Source organism: Microcebus murinus, chromosome 16 (assembly GCF_040939455.1).
Source record: "Microcebus murinus isolate Inina chromosome 16, M.murinus_Inina_mat1.0, whole genome shotgun sequence".
NCBI lineage: Eukaryota > Metazoa > Chordata > Mammalia > Primates > Cheirogaleidae > Microcebus > Microcebus murinus.
Window position 1 is genome coordinate 37,415,385 of NC_134119.1, and position 25,770 is coordinate 37,441,154.

General features: G+C 38.3%; 1 protein-coding gene across 3 annotated transcripts in view; it reads right to left on the reverse strand.

Moving 5' to 3' along the window:
- The window catches only part of ZHX3 (zinc fingers and homeoboxes 3), an 83,617-nt gene extending 69,428 nt beyond the window's left edge, over positions 1-14,189 (reverse strand). Inside the window, exon 1 of one of the 3 annotated variants that reach the window (XM_076011126.1) lies at positions 1,734-12,637. The gene's annotated coding sequence lies outside the window, so the exon portion shown is untranslated. Of the gene's footprint in view, positions 1-1,733 lie in introns of all 3 variants that reach the window. The other 2 variants (XM_076011125.1, XM_076011124.1) reach the window with 2 other exon arrangements.
- Between the last annotated feature and the right edge of the window lie 11,581 nt (positions 14,190-25,770).

Genomic DNA, 25,770 nt, shown 5'->3' on the forward strand with positions numbered 1-25,770 from the left:
ACAAACACTTACTGAGCATCTACTCTCCAGCACTGTTTTAGAGCCTGGGGATAAAGATCTTGTCCTCAGGGAGTTCAGGCAGGGAACGTGTGTGGAGGGAGGGCCAGGAGACAGCCAATCAAACAAGTATATGTATAACACTCAGGGTAATTCCAGGATATAGTGAGGTGCCTTTTTCCACTGACAGTGCCCTGGAAGGTATCCTTAAGAAGGTACTTTGGAGAAGAAACTGGAAGAAGGAGGAAGGCAGGAGCCACGTGGCTATCTGGGAGAAGAGGGCTCTAGGCAAAGGGAATAAGGACAATGGCCCTGAAGCAGGAACATTTCTGGGTTGACTGCAGCACAGCCAGGAGAGCAAGGTGATGAAGCAGAGTCAGTGTGAGGGTGAGCCCTAGAAAATGTGTGCACAAGAAACTTGTCTTATGACATTTTTAGTTTAAAGAACTGATACATACAGCCATGGCTAGGCATGATGGCTCACGCCTGTAATCCCAGCACTTTGGGAGGCTGAGGCAGGAGGATCACTTAAGGCCAGGAGTTTGAGACAAGCCTGGGCAACACAGCAAGACCTTGTCTCTACAAAAGAATAGAAAAATTAGCTGGGCATGGCAGCACACATCTGTAGTCCCAGCTACTCAGAGGCTGAGACAGGAGGATCACTTGGGGGTAGGAGTTTGAAGTTACAATGAGCTATGATCATGCCACTGAACTCCAGCTTAGGTGACAGAGCAAGACTCTGTCTACAAAAAAATAAGTAAATAAAGCTAATAAATAGTTTTACTCACCTTTAAGACTCCAAGTCAAAGAATGATCAAGCTAGAATATATCATATATCCAAGAACAGCCCTGCTGCAATCCATTACTAAAGCACAAAGACGACTCCCATCCCAAGGCAGAAAGTCCCAGCAGTTATAATTATGGGAAAATTCCCATGGGCTGGTGGTCCCCAGGCTTGTGGAGAGGAGTGATGTTGCCATGGAGTTGTCTAAAGATGTTGTGGTACAGAACTTCTAGCATCATATGTCATGGATAACTCTGCCTCTGTTTCCTTTTCTCTCTTTACAAAAATTTCTCTTCAGCATATTGGAGAAAGGTTCTTAAATTTATAGTGGAAAATAATGTAAAAGATGTGCTTTCTTTAAAAAGCTTACTAGGGCATGTCTATTTCATCAAATGAAGGCTATGTCCATTTACATTGATTATTTGCTAGTTTGCTTTGTCTTATGCATTGTTTAGCATTAAAAATAATTCCTATTGCAGAGATTCCCTAGATGTGTGCAGTGCCACACATATTGTAGCCTGAGAATATGGCTTAGATAATTGGTATTCAAACTAGTTTTCTAGTTTTTCAAGTCAGTTGTTTAATAAAGCACAAATATAAGTTTTATGTTCAGACTAAAGGCTAACACTTTGACTCAACCTGCATATCACAGAGACACAACACTACTCTACTTTCATGATACCCAGTGGTCAACCTAAGTCACAACAAATCCCTATTCAAATGATCTAAGGAATCATCTAAGTTGCAGACTCAATACAGATTTTGATTAATCTAAAAAAGAATCATCTGATCAAAGAGTTCAGCAATAAAAACCAAAGGAAGAGAAAATAATGTTTAACGCAATAAAGACTAAAAATGGCTATAAAGACTTAGACATGACAAAGTTATGGTAATTGATGTTTCAAGAAGCTTGTTAAAATCCAGAAGCACATTATTTGCCTGGGAAACATACTTTTTCCTTACTTCATTGTTTTCTCCAGTTTCCCTCTTCATTCTGTGCAGCCCTACAAGCATCTTAAAAGGGTCACTTGTTGCTTCTGCAGTTGCAATTCAGTCCTATAAAAAAAGCAAAATATCATCACTTTGAGAGAAGAGAAAACATATGCTAGGAAGCTGGGAATCTCAATCTCCCTTCATTTTCACCAGAACTATATATAAACAGAAAAACCAGGTAGATAATAACAGGTCATCAAAATAACAAACCAGCAATTTAAAACTACTTTAAAAATGCTATTAAGAGTAGAAACTAGAACATATAAATGTAAGTAAAGCAAACTCTATTGTCTCTGACAACAGATGATTCATTAAAATCTATATTTTAACACTTTCTATCAACGAGTTTCCATCCTGCTGTTCTAGCTAAGTTTGAAATGGCTTGGCAAAAATAATATTAACTGATGTGTGGCCTTACAACTTCCAGGATGCACACCATTAAGGACATGCTATTTTCTGATGTGCTTCCATTCAAAGCCCTTGGGTTTTCCTGGTATGGATTCTAGAGGTACAAAAATGATTCAGACTGTGAGTTCCAGGCCAAGGAACTATGTTTTATTCATCTTTGTCTTTGTTATCCCTATTTTGTCCCATTCTATCCAGTGCCATGGTGTATACACAGTAACTCTTGGTGAATGAATGAGACAGTAACTGTGTTTTCAATAAGTCACCAGCATTGTAAATAAATGCTTCATGGATCTTGAAACTACTTGGGAAACAGTGGAAAAACCACTGCTCTTGAGTTCTTTATTTTTTTTCCCCAAAGAATTCTCTTTTGTTGAGAGGCCTATTAGTGGTAAAATGATCCCAGGTGAGTATTATACCAGAAGGTCTCAGAACTTCCAACAGACATCCAGGCATTGATACACTAGAGAGGGTCATGACTATGAGCATCCATGAATACAAACAGGTTTGCCCCTCAAAAAAGAATCCCACGAAGTAGCTCCTAGTTATCTTAATTCCAGCATTCTTATGTCTTTAACATACATATACACGTAACATACACATACACATGTGTCATTTACACTGTGCCAGGCACTGTTCTAAGAGCTTCAACTACATTAACTAATTCAATCCTTATGATGAACCTATGAGGTTGATTCTATTATTATAATCACCCAAATGAAGAAACCCATTAAGTACATTACCTAAGGAAATTCACCGTGCTGCTTTTCACAGGGATGGGGCCCCGGGCAAATATAATTGTGCTATAAGCTATTGTCTCATCCCACCTAGTTCACTTTCTTATACTGCTGTCCTGGTATGTCTAGTGAAAAGTAGCTCAATGTCTAGTTAAAATTAAATTAACAAGAGTTAATTTAGCTCTTGTTAAAAACTTTTCCTAATAATTCATTGAAAAACTTAAAAACTGACCTTTTCTTAAAATTATTATCCTATGAACATCACACAAAAGAAATCCTCCTAATTTTGTGGAAGTTAGAAATAATAATTATTTTAAGCTGAACACTTACATTCACCCACCACTTCAGCTCATTACATTTATTCCAGATAGTTTACTAAGCTTACCAGATCCCTTCTAACTTTAAAATTGCAAAATCCTTGCTCAAGCAAGGCATTAGTTGAATTGATTAGGACATGGTGCTAATGATGTCAAAAGCTGTGGGTTCAATTCCCTACAGACCAGTTAGTTTTGTTTGCTTCACATCTACAGTTTTTAGCCTGAATAGCATATATTGGGTCACAAGAGGGGCCAGGTGGGAGCATGCAAGACAACGAGCAAAAAATATCTGCTGGACAAACAAATCGCATAAAACACAGCACTAACTGGGCCAGAAGTATCAGTCTTGTTCATAAAGAAAAACATCATGATTATTGGCAAAGCTCTTCTACCTTTCTAAGAAGCTCTTCTCAATGTCAGATCTTTTGCCAGAATATAACCTAAAGCTCCTCCTTCAAAAAATAAAACAGATATGAGATGAAAATAAGAAATTAATGTTTTCAGATTTTGTACAAGCTCTGCTTGATCTGAAAATAGAATTTTTTTATTCCTGACACCAACTCCACTGACAATAAAAAGCATTTGCAAAGATTTTAGAAAGTATCACAAAAATCTCTAGCAGTACAGCAAAAAAACCATCAGAAAAATCTGACTGCAATTCTAAGAGTATTTCTTAGATTCTTTAAAAGTTACTTTAAATTTTCATAAAACCAAAAATTATTCCATCTTCAAATAACATAAAGTTATTTTAAACATGTTCTCAATTAAATGAAGAAAACAACCAATATCAGACCAGATTGCATTTGAAAACAACCCAAGGCCCATTCAAGTAGAAGTTTTACCAGCTTCAACAAATAAAAATTTAAAATGAAACTATATTCCTTAATTGTTATTTTAGGGAGAAACCCACTTAGGATCGTCTGTCTTCAGGTTTTCCTGCCCACAGCTGAAAAGAACTTCCCAATGTACTAATGCTACAAAGCACATGGGTTCCAACAGTCACAAGGTAACTATGACAGCAAAGCCACAATTATTTGTGAGATCACAGAAACTGTATGATGTAATTTTTAAAATTGAGGTAAAATTCATATACAATAATATTAACCATTTTTTAAATGTACAATCCAGTGGCATTTAGTACATTCACAGTGTTATGCAACCATTACCTCAACCTGCTTCCAAAATATTTTCATCACCCCAAAATGAACCCTGTACTCATTAAGCAGTACTCCTATTCTCCCTCCTCCAGCCCCTGACAACCACTAACATGCTTTATATCTCTATGGATTTACCTCTTCTGGACATTTCACATAAATGCAAAAAAATGTGACCTTTTGCATATGCCTTCTTTCATTTAGCATAAAGTTTCAAAGTTCATCTACACTGTAGCATACATCAGTACTATATTCCTGCTTACAGCTAAAAAATATTCCTCTGTATAAATATGCCATAGTTTTTTCATCTTTCCATCCAGTGATGGACATTCCACCTTTTGGGTATTGTAAATAGTATTGCTATGAAGACTAGTGAACAAGTACTTGTTTGAATACCTGTTTTTAATTATTGTGGGTGTCTATCTAGGAGTGGAATTGCCGGGTCATATGGTAATCACATATTGAAGTTTTTGAGGAACTACCAAACTGTTTGCTATAGTGGCTTCACCATTTTATATTCCCACCAAGAAAGTATAAGGTTCTAACTTGTTCCAGCTTCTCTAGATCCTCACCAATGCTTGTAGTTTTCGTTTTGTTTTGATTTGTTCTTAAATTATAGCCATCATAGTACATGTGAAATGGTATCTCATTGTGGCTTTGATATTCATTTCCTCAATGACCAATGAAGCTGAATATCTTTTCACATGTTTGTTGGTCATTTCTATATCTTCAAGTCCTTTGCCCATATTTTAATTGAGTTTTTTGTTGTTAGATTTTTATATATCAGGAATATTAGACCCTTATCAGATTTGTAAATATTTTCTTCCTTTCTATAGGTTGTCTTCCCACTAACTTGATAGTGTCCTTTGATGCAAAATTTTAAACTTTGATGTACTCCAATTAATCCATATTTTTCTTTTGGTGCTTGTGCATTTAGTATAACTTCTAAAAATCCGTTACCAAATCTAAGGCCATGAAGATTTACCCTTATGTTTTCTTCTAAGATTTTTATAGTTTTAGCTCTTATAATTAGGTTTTTGATCCATTTTGAGTTAATTTTAGTATGTAGTATGAGGTCCAACTTCATTCTTTTGTATGCAGATATCAAGTTGTCCCTGCACAATTTATTGAAGATATTACCCTTTCCCTATTGAGTGGTCTTGACACCCTTCTCAAAAAATCAATTCATTTAGATATATGGGTTTATTTCCAGACTCTCAATTTTATTCCACTGATCTATATATGTCTATTCTTACGATAGTATAACACTATTTTGATTATTGTGGCTTTGCAGTGATTTTTGAAATTGGGAAGCATGAGTACTCCAACTTTTTCTTTTTCAAAATTGTTTTAATTCTCAGGGTTCCTTGCAATTTTATATGAATTTTAGGATCAGCTTTTTCATTTCTACAAAAATGGCCACTGGAATTTTGGCAGAGATTGTACTGAATCTTTAGTTGCTTTGGGTAGTATCGCCATCTTTACAACACCAAGTCTTCCAAACCATGAACTTGGATGTATTTTAATTCTATAATTATAATGTTTTCTTAAAATGTCCTGGATAAGGTAATACGCTAAACTTTCTTTAGTTGTCTGTATCTTTATAGTAATTTACTAACATCCTGGATTAATTCACAAATATGAAGTTTACACTTGCCATGGAGATCCAATATTCATACTCCAGAGAATGACTATCAAGTATTCAGGGTCTTAATGTTTGTTTTTGGCTATGAAAAAGGTTAGAACAAGGATTTTTATTTCCCTGATTTATATAATAAGTTTGATTATCTGCAGTTTCTAGTAAAAGAGTTGATACACATGAACCTTATATGTTCACTGATAAAAGTTGCTTAGTGAACTTCACAGAATGGTATCAGGAACTCTTATTTAGTTCAAATCCCTCAAAACTGATTACGAAACATTAGCTACTTTGCCAACGTTTTTGCTCAAAGCAGCTTGGGTAGTCAGAGCTTAAAGTGTCAACTATAATTGGGCAGGATGTGGGGTGGGGAGGAAGACTTTTTGAAAAGTCTTTTCTCTAAAAATTTTTGGCTAAAGTCTGTGAGAGAACAATCTCTGGAAATAATAAAGGTAACTTGGGCTAGACACAATCTGTTCTTCGCTCGCACATCAAAATCAGAACTGAAGATGACACAATAACTCAGGAAAAATAACTGTGGAGTTTGCTAAAGCTAGCAATTTCAAGGAGATTGTATATTCCCCAAAAGTAAAAGTCATTTGAGACCAGCAGATTATAAGTCTGAGAGCAGTGATTGCTTTAGTTCTGATATCTGGTGTCGGCTTTTCAAAGCTTCAAACAGTTTGTACTTCCTTCTCAATGTATGAGACTCACAGTCTGAACTGATCCAGCAATACCAGAAAGGATTTTAAGAATCAAATTGCCTATAAATAACTTCAGTGAGAAAGTACTATCTGACGTTGAAATAAACAACTAGCAACCAAATCCTGGGAAAAAGAAATCCAATTCCATGTATCCTGTCATCTATAATGAAACCAAAGGCAATAAAAATATCTTCTGGCAGGTGCTCAGGGTCAGTGCCTTGGCAGGGCTTGGTAGCTAATTCAAAGTAAAGAGTTCTAAGTCAATGTTTATTTTTTGTTGTTGTTTTGTTTTGTTTTTAACCAGAAAGTTGAAGAGGGCAAGGGAAAATGGGGGCAAGGAAAAAAAATAGGCCTGGGCAAGAAATGGGGGCCAGAAGATAATCAGGTAAGAACCTGACACAGTAATGCAACAAACAGACAACAGTCCAGGGAGGGGGAGAGCTGAGCTAGGATGTACATGGAGTGGCCTGCTTGCTGGCTGAGTCCAATGCCAAGCAGTCAAAGGATCCTTTCGGCACAATTAGCAAGCCTGGTCAGTGTAACATCGTGAGAGACTCACTCTTGTGGCATGAGTTTTGCCACAAATTCTTCCAGAACTGGAAAGCCCTTTTAGCCTGGCAAATGCAGAGGTCTTTCTCTTCTTAGGTCTGGCCACTGCCTAATGAGGACCCTGTCTCCAAGGCCCATATAATTGCCCATCCTCTAAGAGTGTTTTCAACAAGCTAACTGAAGAATTGTACTTCTCCCTCCACATTTCTTCAGCTCTAGTTGCACTCAGTTAACCCGAACTGTGTGTGAAGATTCAGGGGACAGGCGTGGGAGGGGATATAGGGGAGGCACACAAGGAAATAGAACAAAGGCCTCTCTTTGGTTGGTAGTGGCACAGAGGGAGATGAACTCTACAAGGAATGAGATGGGAGATGGGGTACTGTGCCCTACTTCACAGAAAGAGACGTCTCAAACCCAGAACTCAGAATTCCTGCTTTTGGGTGATGTGCTTAATACCTAATTGCATGATAGCCACTTGCATCTGTAGGATTATTTTGTTTTCCAGTTATCAAGTACATGCCCCCCACCCCTAAGAGTCTGTGAGTTTTTTTATGTAGCTCGTGTTGGAGGAGCAGTCAGGGGCCATACAGCAAGCGCTCAGTGCGTCCTGGTGCTACTTATAGCCTGAAGCCCCAGCAGAAGGGAGCCCAGATCAGGCACTCTGGTGACACTTGCTGCAAAACTGGCTGGGGGAAGGAAGTGCTCCCGCCTCACTGTCAGTACAGCTAAGGCTCAGCATTCTGAGTAACCTCTCCATCTCAAAACCACTGTTGTGATTTGATCCAACATGATGGTGGCTCTCCTGGTCCCTAATTGGGTGCCCTGAGTTCTCTCAATGTTTAGCTTGCTCACTCTTTTCTTTCTTTTTTTTCTTTCTGTAAAGGGAGATTTCAGTTAATTTGCAGGCCTGCCATTCTGTGCCTGAGAGCTGAACTCTTGAGGCGTCTGCCCAGGACTTGGAGGGCCCATTTTAGTTTTGTTCTCTGCTCTCTCCAAGGCGGTCTTAGTTACAAGCTCCTGAAAGCAAGCCCTTAACTGCAGAGCAAATGCTTGGTTAGCAAGGCCTGCTAGACAGGAAAAGGGAAGATGGCATGCTGGGATTTATGACACAGTTACAAACTAACCATCCTTGATTGAAAATAGCCAAAACCTGGACACATCCTACATATCTGTCAGTATAAAAATGGATAAACAAATTGTGGTATTCACATAATAGAATACTAGTCAGCAATAAAAAATAAAGTTTCTGATGCACATGTCATGGATGACTCTCAAAAGCATGTTGAGCAAAAGTTAGCTATAAAAGAGAATACAACATGATCCTATTTATATGGAGTTTTAGGAAAGATAAAATTAATTTATGGTGGTAAAAATCAGAACAGAGATTACCTTTGAATGGTGAATACTGACAAGAAGGAGCATAAGGGAACTTTTCTGGGGTGACAAAAATGTTCTATATATTGATGGTGCTGGTGTTCACATTAGTATAAATGTTTACCAAAACTTACTGAATTATACACTTAAAATCTGCACATTTTGCTGTATATAAATTATACCACAGTTTTTAAAAATAAAAAAGTTCAAAAATCTTTTAAAAAATGGCACGAAGATAGTTTTCCATCATGTTGCACCTATGTGGCTTACACTGAAAAAGAGGTAAGATATTTGAAGTATTCAACTATATACCTCTTTAAACAAAGTTAAATCTCTTTAAAGTAGCACGGAAATTTATATTAACAAATTCAATTAATTCTTAAGAGTGCATTGCATAGAGAATTCTCTCAAATTTCTCTTCCTCTAACCACCATGTTAAATATTTTAAGTATGTTTTAAGAGCAGATAGTATAGAGGACGGAAAAATTTGATTTTTTTAATGCCTGAAAAAAATTTTCCCTGATTATAAGAGCAATACACATTCAACACAGGCAAACTGGAAAATATACAAGAGTAGAAGATTATAGTAGGAAGGAAACTCATATCATCCAAATCATAAGCATAAAGAAGAAAATTAAAGGTCATCTCCAAAATATCCACTACTCAGAGATAAGTACTGTCAACATTTTGATATATGCACACAATTTTAACCAAATTGGGGTCATACAATACATACTGGTACTTTTTTCACTTAAATACTACATGTGTAACAAGCATTTCTCCTATTATTGGACACGCTTTGTAATTTTTAATCACTACTGAGGTTAAACACTTTCGTGTGATTATGGAACCATTCATATTTCTTTGTGGGACAGCTTGGCAATTTAAAAAAATAATACTGATTTTTTTTTCCCTGATTATAATATACTTACTGTAGAAATGTGGAAGATATAGGAGAGTATAAGACTATAGCAGAAAAAATTCGGATCATAAGAACAATCATTACTGCTAATTTTTACTTTTCTTTGCACATACCTTTTCTTATAGAATTGATATTCTGGATAAATCTGTTTTAGAGTGTATGTTTTTTCATTTGGCATCATTATATGAGCATTTTCCCCATGCCATTAAAACCTTTGTAAGCATTTATTTTTGTTAGCTTCATTTTGTTTGTCGAATTTTGTTACCTGCATAGATATATCATAATTTAACATTACCCAGTGTCAAGCATTTGAATGTGTTTATTTTTGCTTTTATTTGCTTTATGATATCTTTGTATATAAATAGTCTTTACCCATGATTAGTTCCTTGGAATAGACTGCCAGAATTTGAATTTCTGGATCAAAGAATATGAAAGTTTTTAAGGCCCATATTGCCAAACTGCATTGAGAGTTGTACCACTTCACATTCCACAAGGAGTATATAAGAATGTCTGTGCCTCCACACCCTTGCTGGCATTAAGTTCTTTGTGTTTCTCACATACACTCTCTGCCCCTCATATACTTACACCATAATTCCCCCCTGCTCAATGCAGGGGGAATCACACTTTGCTAATTTGATGCATGAAAAATGGTATCTTACAACTTTAAATATATTTTTTACTAATAGAATGAAGTAGTTTTCCATTTGGTTAAACCACCTATAGTTCCTCTTCTGTAAATAGTCTGCTAAATTCCTTGGCTGTCTGACACTTTTCAGAAGTAACCAACAAGTGTTTGAGGACTTCTGGTTCATCATGAATAATGGAGCATTAGAATGTACTTCTCCCTTCTCTCAAAATGACATTCAATTTATAAGAATAAGAACATATTTAGCCAGGTGTGGTGGTGTACACCAATAGTCCCAGCTACTCAGAAGGCTGAGGATGGAGGATCACTTCAGCCCAGATGCTTAAGGCTACAGTGAGCTATGGTTGTGCCACTGCACTCTAGCCTGGGCATCAGAGTGAGACCCTGTCTCTTAAAAAAATAAATACAAAATTTAAAAAGAGTAAGAATAATATAACAACACAAAGGTAAGAATACATTCACAGTAGCACAGGATAAATAGGAAAGATGCCATTAGGAGAACAGCATGAGGACTTCTAAGTCAAAAACCAGAAAGCTATCAGCACTGAATGATGGCGATGCTAATCGTGTAGAGGAAGCTTTGATTTGAACCAAGCAAAAGAAGGGACCTCTAAAAAATGTGCATGTACCCACAGAACCCTGGGGGAAAACAAACACAAATTCAGAGACAACAGAAGCTGGATGTGGAAGTAGAAATGAGCCACGGATTGTCAGCAGAGTAATTAAAAGTCTGTGGAACAGCTGCATCCTCCAATGTTCTCAGCAAGGCTAAGCTATAAGAACAGCTAAAGTGGGGGAATCAGCTGAAGGAGACCACCCACATAGATGCTGGGACTAGAGAATAAAGAAAGAATCCCACAAATGACAAGGCACACACTCACCCAGAAAGCAGGCTGCTGAATCCTGGAGGGATATCCCTGGTACTTAGCAGGACCAGAGCCCCTGTACTCTGAATTTACTTCTGAAAGAATAATAATTCCCACTTGTGTTTAGAAAACCCACTACAGTTACCACTCTGATCACACAACCGGGGTTCTCAACCCTGGATACACATCAGAATCATCTGGGGAGCTTTTTCAAAATACCAATTGCCTGTATCCCACTACCATCCAATTAAATCAGCATTTATAGAGGGAATAGGGGTCCAGGCATTTGTACTTAAATGCTCTCCAGGTAATTTAATGTACCCTTAGGAAAACAACAAATGAAAATAACAAAAGAAGCAAAAAAATAAGTTTAGTATTCTCTGAAAGATCTATGAAGATACTAAGGAGGAGAAGCAATAATAAAAAGTTGTTAGTGGGGAATAAAGAAATAAAACTACCAAAACAAAATCTTTTTTAATCCCTCAACAGAGGTCAGAATGGCAAAGGAGCATGACCAAAGACACAAATAGTGACTTGGAAGACTGAACTAATGAATTCTCCCAAATCAAGAAATAGGAAATATGAGAGGGGAAAGGAGAACAAATCTAGATGATCCAATGTATGTCTAATTTTTTTTTAAAGGAGAGGACAAAGGAAAAGAAATAATAGGACCAAATTTCTCTGAGACTTGAGTATTAGGTTGAAAGGGTTTGCCAAGTGGTTTATAACAATACTGAACAAGAAACACCTAAACACAACTTGGTAAAATTTTTAAATGGAAAAAATAAAGAGAATCCTGAAATCTAAGGTTGTGGGGAGGGAGAGTGCTAATCATACAAAAAGAAAATTGGATTTGCATCAGATTTCTCATCTGTAACACCAGATGCTAAAATACAAATGAAGCAATTTCGACAAAGCTTAAAAGGAAAGATGTTTTTAAAAGTGAATCTCATATTTCCCTAAAATTATCATTTAAGTATGAAAGCAAAAGAAAGTTATCTGGGGGGATGCAAGAGCTCCATGACGCTCACCACAATGTATTTTGGGGGTAAGGAGAAGAGACTCAAAGTTGTACTGTAGCAGATTAAATTGAATTCAAAAAATAAAAGACAACTTGGGATACAGGAAGCAGTCTGAACAAACAAAAACTTACAGTTAAAGTTCCACAATTATTGATGAAATAGATGTGAAGTGCAACTGCTAATAAATCATATAGGGGCCGGGTGCGGTGGCTCACACCTGTAATCCTAGCACTCTGGGAGGCCGAGGCAGGCGGATTGCTTGAGGTCAGGAGTTCGAAACCAACCTGAGCAAGAGCAAGACCCCGTCTCTACTATAAATAGAAAGAAATTAATTGGCCAACTAATATATATAGAAAAAATTAGCTGGGCATGGTGGCACATGCCTGTAGTCCCAGCTACTCGGGAGTCTGAGGCAGAAGGATTGCTTGAGCCCAAGGAGTTTGAGGTTGCTGTGAGCTAGGCTGATGTCGCAGCACTCACTCTAGCCTGGGCAACAAAGTGAGACTCTGTCTCAAAAAAAAAAAAAAAAAAAAAAAGAATCATATAGGAAGAACATCTATCGGGTGTTGGGCAGGTGGGGGGGAAGGGGATGGGTATATACATACATAATGAGTGCAATGGGCACCAACTGGTGCTTGAAGCTCTGACTCAAGGGGGAAGGGGGCCAAGGGCAATATCCTAACCTTAACATTTGTACCCCCATAATATGCTGAAATTTAAAAAAAAAAAAGTATTCTTGAAACAAAAGAGGTATAATGTAGAAAATTAATCAGAAACTTTGAAAAAAATCTGGGAACCAAAGGAACAGGGAAAGAGCAGCAGACATAAACTTAGTCTTAGTTGTGGAGGAAACATAGATCGTGTACAAATTTTTTTAATGCCTACAGAGAAAATTATGTTCAAATAAAAGGATGACCACCTTCAGGAACTGGAAGAATGGTGCTGAACGGAGGTGAGAGGGCTCATGATTAGGTTAATTAGCTACACACAGCCTAACAGACACAGTTGGAGATTTAAACATTTTAACCTAAGCACTATGGGAATCTATTTAAAAATTCTAAGTGAGGGAGTCACATAGTTGGGTTTAAGTCTCCAAAACAATCTCTCTGGCTGCAGTGTAGAAGCAATGGGAGTGGGGCAAGAGTGGCAGCTGAGAGAGAAGGCAGAGGCTATTACAGAAGTCCTGGGCCATGGTGACAGTGGTGCATGTTAGGGTGTGGGCAGTGGAGATGGGTTTTCTATTTGTCTTGAAGGTAAAATCAGCAAGCCTTCTGGTTTATTAAGCACAAGGGACAGAGTTGTTAAGGATGACTCCTGGGTTCCTGGCTTTAACAACTAAATTAATGAAGGTACCTTTTTACCAAGATGGGGAAGACCACAAGAGAAACAGATTAGCAATCTGTCAAGAAAGATTAAGCACCCTTTCAGGTAAAAAGTACCTTTTGCTCTGGACTAATTTTTCATTTAAATTCTAGATACTGTGGAATGACAAAGGTATTTGACAAAGGCAAATGACAAAGGCATTTCTCATCATCTCTACCAAGTAACAATCTTCCTCATGCACATATTTTCATGCATATTCAACACTGTAGAAGCAATGCCTCAGAGGTCCGTTAGACACAATTAGTTTTTCAATGCTTCTAATAAGGTCTACCTCTAAATCAGGTGTCCTCAAACTACAGCCCCCGGGCCACATGCGGGCTGCCTAGCACATTTATCCGGCCCTCTGGGTGTTTTTGCCGTGGCTACCTGTCCTGCTTAGCAGCCAACTCGTCCCAGGCCCACAGTGCGCACTCTCCAATGGTCTGAGGGACAGTGAACTGGCCCCCTGTTTAAAAAGTTTGAGGACCCCTGCTCTAAATGATGGCCAAATATCAACTCTAGAAATTAGGTCCATTGCATGAAGTAAAACTGGGAACATTAGGAATCTAATAAAATGAGCAACATCTCATGACTACTACTAACATTTACTAACATTACTAAAGGTAATTAATTTGATCGGCTAGAGACTGATACAAGTAAATACACTAAAAATTCAGTGTGTCACCAAATTTTTAGACATCCCATCAGAGTGTGTGTGTGTGTGCGCGCGCAATCACATGCCAATGTGGTTCTATACCCTGGAAATAAGAGCCCCCTCCCTCACATCTCTCTAGCTTTGGAAGAGCTTCTCAAAGTCTATGATGTAGGGCTTCAGCTCTCCATTAACTATGCAACTGAATGACTTCCTGTAAAAGAAAGGTTGACCATCCCAAGGGCAAAGGCAAGTATATCCCCTGGAGAGGCAGTCACTGAACATTAATATAACTTATCTGTGGTCACTGTGAGTCAAAGACAAACATGAGGGATCACATTCTCCAATTTCCAACCTGGACTATTCAGAACACAACTTCTCATAGGGACAGTACATGAAAAGTCATTTTAAAAAGGTCTTGGGTAGAGAGAGCGTGAGGACAGAGGTAAAAGAGACAAACATTTTACTCTTTATACTTCTGTATTTTTTGGATGATACATGGATATATGTGTTTGTGTATTACTTATGTAATTTTAAAAAGGAAACAAAAAAAGGAAAGGCATTTTTATTACACAAAACACTCCACTTCTCAAACCTTTGTAATAGAAGGGTTAGCTTCCCCAGAGTAATGAGAAGATTGTGCATGCTTCATAATGTTTCAATTACTGAATAAGGAATGCTTATTACATAATTAAAAAGGAATATAGCTATTGATCAAATAAATAAATTTATAAACATGTATTTTACTTACAGGCGCCAAGAAGCACGCCACCCAAAGACACGGCCAGACTCAGGCAACTCCCTTGCCCTTGATGATCTCCTCTCTCCACTGGCTTCAAATACTCCTTTCAAGCCAACAATCCCCAAAGCCAGCTTTCTCTCACCACTGAGCTAGCTGTCCACTGGAGATCGGCTCTTGGATGGCCCACTGCCTCCCGAATTCAACATATGCCAAACCAGAATCACCATCTCCCTCAGACCTGACCCTCACCCTATGTTGCCCATCTCAGTGTCTGCCCAACTGCTCGCCTTCTCCCACCAGTCTCCAAAACATGCCAGTTCTCCACCTCCTAAACCTTTCTTCAGTCTTTCTGTTGCTCCACCACAATTATATATTTGCTTCAGGGACCAGCACTTCTCGTCAAGACCCAGCCTCCAAGTTTTGCAATCAATTCTCCTCAATGCTCCAGCACTTAATCTTTCTCACTAAAAATCTGGTTAGTCACTCTCATCCTGGAATGTTTTCAGGAGCCCTTCATCAAACCCTGAGCATTAGGTCTAGGCATGTTATGATCTGGGTCTAGGCCTTTCTCACCTCTCCAGCCTCATCCTCCACCAATTCGACCAGGCCCCAGGTTCCATCCCTCCCCCTACACTGCAAGCTCTCACTAGCTATACTGGATCACTTCAGCATTCTGGGCATAAGCATGCACTTGCTCCATGGTTTCTCCCTTACTACTTGCTACACTCTTCCTCCTCCATATACTCCCCCACCCCAACTTGGCTGCTACATTCTTACTGGTCCTTTAGGTTTCGTCTTAGACACTTCTTTCTCCAAGAAGCTTTCTCTAGCTGCCCTTGTTTCTCCCCACTGAAAATACTGGCTTGGTTGTCCTTCTGCTGACTATTCTGCCTTTACACCTCTCATAGAACCTAACATGCAGAACTGTAATTTTTTTTACTCCTCTGTATCCTCACTAGACTATAAGTTACTTGAGGCCAAGAGTTCTGTCTGCCACTCTTCTCCAGGGAAGGCATTTTCATCAATAAATATTGGTATATGAATGCCAGCTTATAAAATAAGCATCCCTGGACAAAACATATATTTTCTTAAGCCATTCCAATAGAACCCTGACCTTTTTTGAGGCTAAATACTAAGATTCTAGAGGAAATAATACAAATGATGTTGGTGTCAGGAAATCTGTCTTCTAGATGTTGCTATTATCACCTGCATAAACTTGGACAAGTCAGTTAATATGTCTGGACCTCTGTTTCCTCATTTATAAAATGAGGGAGCTGAACTAGCCCATTAATATCCCTTTCATTTACAAAATTCTATCATAGTAATCATCATTTTTGAGAGAAGCCTGGTTTAATTTAGTGCTTCAATAACTGATACAGTTTTATCACAATAATCAAAACTGAGTAGAAGCAAAGAAAGAACAGGGTGGCAGTTAAAAGTGTGAGCTCTAGGGTCAGACATCCCAAGTTCTTGTTTTGGCCATGCAGCTTACTAGCTGGTGTTATCCTGGCTGTACTACTTAATATTTAGTGTTATTATCACAAAGTTACTCAACTTTCATAGCATCAGTTTCTTCATTTGTAAAAGAGAAATAACAATAGTATCTACCTCACGGAACTGAGGATTAAGTCAGATAATACATGTAAAATGCTTAGCATAGTACCTAGTTCAATAAATGTTCAATAAATGCTATTGTTACAAGTTTAAACTATTAGCTAATAGGGTTCCTGCATTGACAGGGGTAAGAAAAACTTATAATAGCACCAGAGTAACAGTTCCTGTTTAGAATGTACTTTCTTTCCATATTTGTAAAGTCTTTTTAAATTAAAAATGCAAAAAAAACAAAGACAAATAGAAAACACTCTTACTCGTTCTCATTACTCACAATTAGCCACTTATAATTAAAAACATTAAAAAAAATTTAGAAAGATTGTATCACTGCTCCTTGCCTCCCATTCCTTCCTTCTGCATTCAATTTCTACTTCCTAAGGCAGGGGTCCTCAAACTTTTTAAACAGGGGCCAGTTCACTGTCCCTCAGACCATTGGAGGGCCATTGGAGACTGCGGCGCACATTCCACACATGTGCACTGTGAGCCCGGGACCAGTTGGCTGCTAAGCAGGACAGGCAGCAGCAGCAAAAACACCTGGCAGGCCAGATAAATGTCCTCAGCAGGCCACATGTGACCCGCAGGCTGTAGTTTAAGGACACCTGTCCTAAGGGGTCAGTCTTTGTTTGAAAAAACTATCCCACCTATACTCTTGAATGATAGTTAGCTTAATATCTAAAGATAGTTTACTTTGATCTCACACTCTTGAATGGTAGTTTAGATACTCTTAGTTTGCTGTGAGGAAAAAACTGCCCTTTGTTTCATTGTCTTTCAGCCTCAATTGTTGCTGCTGAAAAGTCTGCTGTAAATCAAAATGATATCCTTTTCTCTCTAGTTGCTTTTAAGAAGTTCTCTTTGTCACTGGGATTGTACAGCTTTACTACAGTGTATCTAGGTGATGATTTGTTTTTATTTATTATACTCAAGACTACTTCTAACTCTTGTATGAGAATTGACATCCTTCACCAATTCTGGAAAGGTATCAACTATTAACTCTTGGTATATTGCTACTCTTCCTTACTCTTTATTCTTTGTCCCTAGTCAAAATCCTACAGAGGCGTCCCTCAAATTAGAAACAAAAATCCTTTCCATGGACAAAAATCCCTGCACAGTCTGTCTTCCCTACTCCAATTATACTCTCTGACTGCATCTTCTCTACCTTTCTCCCCCTTCATAACTCACACTTGGACTCTGTGCTATTCCTCAAACTTGCCAAACATGCTCCTAACTTGAGGCCTTTCACTTACTATTCATGCTGCTTTGAATGAATAGCAGGAATTAATCATTCAACTCAGGAATCCACACTTGCTCCCTTTATCTTCCTCAGTACTCTGTTCAAATGTTACGGTACCAGAGAGCCCACCCCAAGCTACCCCACCGAAAACAGCACTCAGACTCTCATCCTATCAGTCTCAATTCCCTTATTGTGCTCTATTTTTCTTCACTGTACATATTACTATCTGACATGTTATATTTGCTTATGGTATGTCTTACCTTCTGTCTTAGGCAGGCTCTAAGGCAGCCCTTATGACCTCTGCCTTCCAGTATTCATGCCCTTGTGTAACTTTCTCTCCTTGAGTGTGGGCCAGACTTACTGATTCACTTCTAACAAATATAACCCAACAAATATGATGGAAGGTCACTTCCAAGATTAGGTTATATGAAGACCATGGCTTCCATCTTTGGTGCTCTCTTTCACTATCTCCTGGATCATGCCCCTAGGAAAAGCCAATGCCAAGCCATGAGGCAACTCTATACATGGGCACTCACAGTGAGGATCTGAGGCCTAGCAACCACCATGTGAGTGAGCTTGGAAGCAGATTCATCTCTCTTCTGAGTCAATCCTTCAGATGAGACTGCATCTCCAACCTACAGCTTAACTGGAATCTCATGAAAGGCTGTGAGCCAGAGATAAGTTAAGCCCTGCTCAGATTCTCAACCCATTCCTGTTACATAATGAATGAATGTTTTTTATGGTGCTAACTTCCAGGGTCATTTATTATGCAGCAACAGATAATTAATATACTCTCATGTATAAAATATCATAAGATGCACAGAGAGAGACACCACTCTGTATCCATTGCAATTATGTAACCAGCCCTTTAAGGCAGAGGTCCATAGGCAGAAACTGGCCCACAGAAGACCAGTCTCAGCAGGGCAGCATAACATTTGGAAAATAATTGTACTAACAGACAGGACCCAATAGTTTGCCATAGGTAACTTTCACTTTTGTCTTATAACTGACAAATTCTCACCTTTATATTATATGCCTGTGACCCCTGATCTATAGTTAGACATTCTTCATCACCAGAGGTGTTGGAAAATAGGTTGAGGACATTTTCACACTGTAAGGGTGATTATGCTAAATTATCTTTAAAGTGCCTTTGGATTTTAGGACTCTAATTTCATTTAATTGTATGTATTTTATAATTATTTAACACTAACTGTTAAATTGAATAGACTCATATTTAGAAATTTTTTTAAACATGGAAATTAATGGAACCTAACTAATATTCTTTAATATATAACCATTTTCAATAATTACCAGGTCACTGGTAAATGATAACTTAGTTTCAATTGTGTTGTTTAATGTAATTGTGCCTCCAATTTTAAGTGCATGAATGAGTGGTTCCAAAGTCACAGTCAAACAGAGAAAATAAAGGAGTTCCTTGTTTTGCTCCAAATTTGAATTTAAAGGGCTAGATACATCATCACACTGGATACAGAGTGGTGTCTCCCTCAGTACATCTCATTACATTCATAAAGAAGGTATCTGCCTTCCTCTCGGGTAACATGCCAAGGATATAATCTTATTGTACCAATAAAAGGTTTAGATATGTCTACCAAACATTCCAAATTTGTCTTTTTCCATTTAGCAGTTTTAACAATGTTATTAAGGACTGTCACATTTTTGACACAATCCAAAGTGCTTATGAAAGCTTTTTGCCCCCAGATTACAAATGCCACAGAGAAATGCCCCTATCATATTTGTTCATGGCTATATTCCAAGTGCCTAGCAGCATGTTGGACAAACAGTAGGTGATCAATAAAAGCTTATTGAATAAAATGATACATACCGTATTTCCCTGAAAATAAGACAGGATCTTATATATATTTTTACTCAAGAAGACACCCTAGGGCTTATTTTCAGGGGATGTGCTATATTCTCCTCAAAGCCTCAGCTTGCAGCACGCACAGGATGGCTGGGACCTTGCTGGTGGGGGCTGCCCGCACCTTTCCAGTCACCTCTGGGATAACAGCTGTCACAATGGTGCAGATGAGAAGGGCTGCTCGTCTTCTTTACCTCCGTGATGAAATGCATGGGTTGTGCAGATACGCTGCCCATCACTAGGTCTTATTTTTGGGGTAGGGCTTATATTGCACAAATGCTTAGAAATCCTGCTAGGGCTTATTTTAGGGGAACACAGTAACTAATTATGTATTCATTTCTAGTTGTAGTTTCAGCAAAAAGATACCTACAGACTAAAAACTAATAAGTTCAATTATATTTTGAGCAACACTGGGGCAACATAAAAATAAGAGGTTTTCAAGATTATCAGTTTGAAAGGAAAGCATCCATATGTTTGTTGCGTTCTCTGACAAAGCTCTGTTATAGAACTTTTTGGGCATAGAAAATCTGCTTAATCTGTAGTCACAACATTGAATGTTATTAAAAGCCACTAAAACTCTATAGCCCTTTACAAAGACTATGAGTCTAAAAAGAAGTAAATGATCAATAACACTTTGCTTTATTGAATGTTGATTATGTTCCAGGGACTGTGTTTGGCACCTTACACACTTTTTTAATTCTCACAAATACACAGAAGCAGATGTTGTGTCTGATGAAAAAATGAACACAGAGGGGTAAAAAGGGACCTGCCCTAGGTTACACAATTACTAGTACACAGTGGGAAGGCAGGAAATTCAACTCAGGCTATCACTCTTAATCACTTGGCTACATTGAGCCAAAGTTTCTTCCATCATAAAATGTCCAGGGCAGCTGCAAGGTTTAAATGACCATGTGGGAAAGTGGCTACGGCACTCAGTGTTAGTTACCATCTCCCTTCTCATGTCTCCTCTCCCACATTCTTCATCTGAGGGCCTCCCATCCTGGCTCCTGGGACAATGGTCTCCAAACTGTAGTATGGGACAATAAGCAGTGACCCAAAAATTCACTTCCTCCCGGCCTACAAGTTTGTAGAGCTTTAGGATATTTTAAACAATTTGAGCCGGGCGAGGTGGCTCACACCTGTAATCCTAGCACTCTGGGAGGCCGAGGTAAGAGGATCGCTCAAAGTCAGGAGTTCAAAGCCAGCCTGAGCAAGAGCGAGAGCCCATCTCTACTAAAAATAGAAATTAATTGGCCAACTAAAAATATATAGGAAAAATTAGCCAGGCATGGTGGCACATGCCTGTAGTCCCAACTACTAGGGAGGCTGAGGCAGGAGGATCGCCTGAGCCCAGGAGTTTGAGGTTGCTGTGAGCTACGCTGATGCCACAGCACTCTAGTCCCGGCAACAGAGTAAGACTCTGTCTCAAAAAACAATAATAATAATAATAAACAATTTGTGGTATTGTTCTATGCAGGCCACTGAAAAGGAATTAAACATGTTACTCAATTACAAAGTAACTGAGGAAGTTAAATACACTGCCTCCGGTCATACAGCCAGCAAGTGATAGAGCTGAGATTTGAACTCAGACTTTTTCCCCCCCTAAAGCAGTGCTCCTTCCACTCTTGAAAGAAAAGTCACATAACCCAAGGTCAGTAATCCACATATAAAAGGAAAATCAGAGAACACAAGTCACATGAAATTTTAAGAATATGTGGAAGTAGATGAGAAATGCTGCCAGAGAAAGGCAAATTCAAATGATACAAATGACATTGCAGACAGAAGTAGGGTTATGGCAGTGTCTCTAAGTAGATGCATACTATACCATTTTAGTACAGAGTTGGAAAGGGTGGCTGGATCAATTTTTAAAACATCTTTGCTAAAGAAGATGTAATAATTATGATATAAGCAACTATACTTGACTTTGTTAATGACTTAGCAAGCACAAAGCCTAAGTAACATATGAAAGCTGTGATTACATAAAAATAAAAGATTGATGGATAAAAATATATATATTTTAAACCTACAAAAACTTTTATATAAGCCAATTAAAAGTAAAGCATGGGCCGGGTGCAGTGGCTCACGCCTGTAAACTTTGGGAGGCCGAGGCGGGCAGATTGCTCAAGGTCAGGAGTTCGAAACCAGCCTGAGCGAGACCCCGTCTCTACAAAAAATAGAAAGAAATTAATTGACCAACTAAAAATATATATACAAAAAATTAGCCAGGCATGGTGGCACATGCCTGTAGTCCCAGCTACTCGGGAGGCTGAGGCAGGAGGATCGCTGAGCCCAGGAGATTGAGGTTGCTGTGAGCGAGGCTGATGCCACAGCACTCACTCTAGCCTGGGCGACAGAGGGAGACTCTGTCTCAAAAAAAAAAAAAAAAAAAAAAGAAAGAAAGAAAGTAAAGCATGAATTTAAAAACAGATATTTTTGAGTAACCAGGAAAATTTTAATGTAGACTGAGTATCAGATAATATTAAGGAACTATTGCTATTTAGGGGTATGTTGATTACACTATAGCTGTGGGTTTTAAGTTCTATACTTTAATTATTATTAATATATCCAAGTCACTCATTTTTAACCTCAATTGAATATGGGCATTTATTGCTTATTTTTCGCTGAAAATAGAGCTGCCAAATTATTATCAGTGTGACGGCTTTGCTTTTGTTGTCGTCTTTCTTCTCTGAATGAGATTTCCTAATTTAATGTCTAGTTACAGAATTCAACTTTTGTGACATACTAGGAAGACACTGTCTCTAGCATTTAAGAATTGAAATTAAGCCAGAAACAAAAGGAAAAATATTATACAATTCAACTTATATAAAGTACCTAGAATAAGTAAATCAGTAGACAGAAAGTAGATTAGAGGTTACCAAGGCCTGGAGGGAGGATAAATGGGGAATTATAAAAAAAAAAAAAAAAAAAGAGTCGAAATTATCTGAACATATTAATCAACAGTGGTGAAGTAATCAACTCATTGAGACTAATAATACTTCAGTTTCTTTTTTTACAGGGTTAGAGTCAAATTGTATTTTGTAGGTTTAAAATGAGAACTTACTTATGTTTGTCTAATGCAATTGTAGACATAACATTGACGCTTCGATTATTCACCAGAAAAGGTTCAGAACATTAGTAAAAGATAATTTGGAGATTAACATTGAATTCCCCCAGAAAAACCCACTGCTTAGTGCTAATAATGTTCTATGTCTTGATCTGGATGTTGCTTATATAGATCCATTCAGTTTGTGAAGATTTATCAGGCTCTACACTTATGTTCATTTTTATGTATATAATACTTTCAATAAAAATAAGTCTTTAAAACATCTCTGTGAAGTGACATCTATGAAGTATTGCAGATGAAATGATGGACTGTCTGGTATTTGCTTCAAAAGAATACATTAGGGAAAAAATCATGTATGGTGATAGGCCGGGAAGAAAATGAAGAAGAGCAGGAAATAAATAGGATTAGCAAGATGTTGAAATGTTGGCATATAAGATAGGTTCATGGAGTTTCATAATACATACTTTAAAATTACCATAATGAAAAAAACTGCTAAAGGGATGGTGTGATTGCTGCTGCAACTGTGCTTACATGTGGGCAACTGAAAGAACAGGAGGGACGAACATCTAGGTGAGTGCAGAAAACCATCACCATGGAAAGGGAGGAAATTAATGGATGAACTATAGCAGCAACATGTCACTTCAGAATACCTGGCCTCCATGTTCTCAAATGAGGAACTCTGGGCTTAAGAGCTGTGAGGGAGTAGGGAAAGAGGCTGTCTTGACATTCAGTGGGCAGACTAGCTTCCAGGGTGGTGGCCACACCTCCCATATCCAAAAGAAAAAGAAAAGGTGGTCTATATAGGCAAAATTTAAGGGACTGTATGATTCTGTGTGTATGTGTGTATATTGTGATAATTGCAACAAACAGCCTATAAATTGCCACTATAAGGGCATTAGGTAGAGTACACTTTGAAAGTGACTCTATATTCACACCCCCCACCCCCCATCCCCCCCACCCCACCCCCGCAAATCATCACACCAGAGGCCTGGTCAGGGAAAGAACAATGTTAGTTAGTTTCTAAGCATAGACCTTCAAGCTCAGAAGGCCTCCACCCCTAGGGCTGGAGAATGATTCAAAACAAAACTTTTCTTTCAAGAACTTCAGCTAAATATTTCTTTTTACTCATCCTAAAGCTTTGAGGAAATAAGAATTCAATCTCAAAAAGCAGTAAAGAATCCCTAATGCAGAATATTTTCCAGATGATCAGGTCACAATGAGCTCTATAAAATAAAGTACAAATGCTTTGTTGTCTAAATTTTTATACTTTTAAACAACTGTTTAATAATAATTATTCTTTGATCAAAAATGTCTTGGTCATGGTGTTATTTGCCTTGTACAAAAAGCAAGAGAGAAAAAACCCTTCCCTAAGCTAAAAGATTAAAAGCTTGGAGAAAAGTGGGATCAGGTGATCATGAACTCTTTACCCGATGTTTCTACAGAACCCACTTGCTAATCTATGACTCAAAGACTGCCATTTGCACAAGTACCTTTCAGTTTAGGAATGTAATTTCAACAATGCATCCATTTTATCCAAATTCCAAAAGAGCAAAAAAAAAATTTTTGGATGCTCCATAACATTTCTTATTAAAGACTTTATTGGCAATACTGTACTTTCTAACCCATGTTTAAAAACTATCTGTTTAGTGTCTCTTTGGGTAACTTTCTGGTATATGAAAGTATACCAGATTAATAACTCAAACAAGAGTATACATGATGATCAGATGTCCAGATGACAAGAAACTTGAAAAGATACCAAATATGTTGGATAACAGCTTGTCTGGCTAGAATAAAGTGTCCAACAGAACATGCACAGAGAAGTGTGCAACTGCTTGGAAGCACAGCTCTTGTTTTCTTCATTTACCTAGTGAGGTTGGAGATAAACATTTGAGTATGGTGTCAAGTACCAGCATTAGGTAGTATCTGCTGGGGGCTCTGCTGGGCACAGTACAGCTACCCGCATACCAAAGGACTTGCTCTCATGGACTTTACCCAAAAACTGTGCCTTGCTATTGAAAATATTATCAAGGAGATCCACAACATCACCATAATCCTAGAGAGAACTTAAAAGAATTTCAGGCTGCACTCAGACCTACTGAATTACAATCTGCATTTTCACCAAATTCCCAGGTAATCTTATGCACATGACAATTTGAAAAGCATGGGATTAGGGAATTACTATCAATTTGGAGGGAGGTTTCCACAACACTTCCTTGGGTCTTTACTTGTTCATTTTTACTGATGATTCACATGAGGATAATGAAGAGCCCCCATCAAATCCCAAGTGACACTACTAATCTAGAAGGAAACAATTTCACAAAAGACCAGGCTTGACAGCAGATCACATAAAAAGATATAAACAACCAGGGATTTGCTAAAGAAAAAAAGCAATGCATACTTGAATATATTACTGCAAATCAGATCACTTCTGAAGAACTGGCTATAAATCTGGCTACATATTCCATCAGTGACTGACAGTAAACTATGGCCATAGGCAATGGTGAGGGACAGATATCTGGAGATTTTATCATGAGGAAGAGCTGACCTGGAGGACATTACACTTGGAGAAGAGGTGACTAAGTGGGAACATCATGGTCATGTTCACATATTCAAGGACTGTCTCAAGACATTTGATTCTACAAATGTGTTTTTGAGCATTTGCTGTGTGCCAGGCACTATGCCAATAGCTAAGGATACAGAAAGTGAAAATCAGAACTGATCTCTGATTTTTTTTTTCTTTGAGACAGTCTTACTCTGTAGCCCTGAGTAGAGCGCAGTGGTGTCATCAAAGCTCACTGCAACCTCAAACTCCTGGGCTCAAGCAATCCTCTTGCCTCAGCCTCCCAAGTAGCTGGGTCTACAGGCATGCACTACCACGCCCAGCTGATTTTTCTATTTTAATAAAGACAGGATCTCACTGTTGCTCAGGCTGGCCTTAAACTCCTGAGCTCAAGCTATCCTTCCACCTCAGCCTCCCTGAGGGCTAGGATTACAAGTGTGTGCCACTATGCTCGGCCTGATCTCTGATCTTCTGATGTTTCCTGACTAGTGGAAAAAACGTGTCTGTTGTTCCAGAAAGCAGAACTATGGCCAATGGCAGGCAAGTGGAAGGACATGAGCACC